Source organism: Mandrillus leucophaeus, unplaced genomic scaffold (assembly GCF_000951045.1).
Source record: "Mandrillus leucophaeus isolate KB7577 unplaced genomic scaffold, Mleu.le_1.0 Scaffold144, whole genome shotgun sequence".
NCBI lineage: Eukaryota > Metazoa > Chordata > Mammalia > Primates > Cercopithecidae > Mandrillus > Mandrillus leucophaeus.
In genome coordinates, this window is record NW_012101410.1 from 955,420 (window position 1) to 957,799 (window position 2,380).

The following is a 2,380-nucleotide window of genomic DNA, read 5'->3' on the forward strand; positions in this document are numbered from 1 at the left end:
AGCAAATAGAATCTAATAGCACATAAAAAACAATACAAGATAAACAACTATAGTTAATTTCAGTAATGCAAGTGTGGTTCAATGGTAGAAAGGCCATAAATACGGCCATAAATAAGGCCATATAAACAGAGTATAAAAGAAAAATTATATGATTACTACAAAGATGTAGAGAAGGCATTTGCCAAAATTCAGCACACATCATGATAAAACTACACTCAATAAAACAGTACTTAATGGACACATTATTAACATGATAAAGTATATATCTTAATCAATAAACAAGCACTTTACTTAAAAGGAAAACACTACAGGCCTTCCCATTATGATCAAGAAAAGACACGGTTGTGTCATGGTGTCAAAGAGAAACAAACATGCAAATAACATAATCAGAATATAAGACCCAGGCTTTAACCTGGGAACTCAGGAGAGCTACACTCTAAGAGAATGAGAAGTGGAAGTAGAGGAAGTCTTGGGAAACCACACACTGGGCTACAGTCAGCTAAGGCTGTCACTGAATTTAGGTCACATGGTGCCACTTTATACGCCTGGTAGAGGATATGGGTAAAGTTTATAGAGAATTAATAGTATCCAGATACACTATATTTTTTCTATCTAGTGTTGTGCATCAGTTGTACACACATACACGTGCAAACACACCAATGATCGGGTTGAAAAGCAAACAACAGAAACGGATCCAGAGGTATTTGCGTAATTATGGATTTCAGGCACTGACTTTGAATTAACTGTGGTTAATATGTGTGAGGAAAGAGAGAAAAAGATAACTCACTGGAGAAAGGGAATCCTTAAAAAATGATATAGGAGATCTAGAATTAAAAATATCATGATACTAATTTACAATTAAATAGGTGGGTTTAACAGAAGACAGGACACAATAGGAAAGAAAATTGGTTAAGGGAATGACAGGGGTATAGAAAACAGGCAAGTGGATTCATGGACATTATAAAAGAATTCAGACAACAGAATAGAGCATGAGAAACACATCTGAAAAGCCTTGTTTACCTTGTGTCCCAGAAGAACAGAAAGAGAATGAGGTACAAGTAAATTTAGATGAGATAATGGCTGAGACTCTTCCAAAACTGATGTGTGACATTGGGCCAATATGAAGAGGTAGAATAAGTAAAAATAAAACCTATGGATGTGTGCATAGGAACATCAAAATAAAATTTCTATAAAGCAATTATTAAGAGAAAAAAAAGGACCTAGAGAGAAAAGATGTGTCCATACAAAAGTGATACTGAAGTGAGTTCTTCCAATAAAGGAAAACGATCTTGGGAAGAAACATGGAAAATCGGGAAGAAATGACAAAAAAAAGATAATGAATGCAGGGAATATAATAGTATTAAAGAGTAGAGTAACAGTATCACAGGAAATAGGAACACATAGCACTGAGATAAAATCCCAGCAAGTTCTACACATAAAAAATAGAATGTGTGAAATCAAGGTTCAAGGCTGTGATAGCATAAATATTCAACAGCAAAAGAGCACAAACAAAGGTGATAATAAAAGAAAATTAAAGTAAAACAGGTAGAAAATTTAAAATAAGTTTTGTAAGGTAGATGTATAAAGACAAATATAGTAAACGTTATAGTATATATTAGTAAACCCAATAATACAATTAAAATTAAAACTGTCAGAGTAAAATAAAAATCATCAAAGAAAAAATATTACCTACAAAGGACACCCTTTTCAGTGCCTCTCATAAGAAATGAGAGGATAATAAAAAAGCATTAACACACAAACAGTAACCTTTAAGAACTGGTACACATACATCAGTGTCAGACAAAATAGACTTAAGGCAAGAGCCAATACTACAAAGAAAGATATCTGTCTCATAATAATATAAAGGTCATTTTTCCAGAAAGATACAAAAATTCTAAATGTGTGTGTCTCTAATTACATAGCATCAAATATGTAAAGGAACAATTGATAAAGCTAAAAGACAAAACTACAGAATTCACAGTCACAGTGGAATGGAAGACTAGCAATCCCTTTAAATGCTTAATAGACTAAGCAAACGAAGTAAATCCTTATGAATATTGATCATTTGAATAACAATTAACTGATCGACATAATGTACTAGACCAAATAATGAAAGACTACACATTCTTTTGAAATTTGTATCAACTGTTTATCAATCTAGACAGTATGCTAGGACACAAAGCAAGTCCAAACAAGTTGCAAAGGGCTAAAATAATTTAAAATGTATTCAATGATCAGAGTAGAATTAAGTAGAAAGCAATACTTAAAAAGAATAAATAAAAAATAATGTAATATTTGCTATTTTAAAGATGAGTCTGCAATTTAAAACAACCTTTACAGGAAAATAACCACAATGGAAATTAGGAAGTGTTTTGACTGT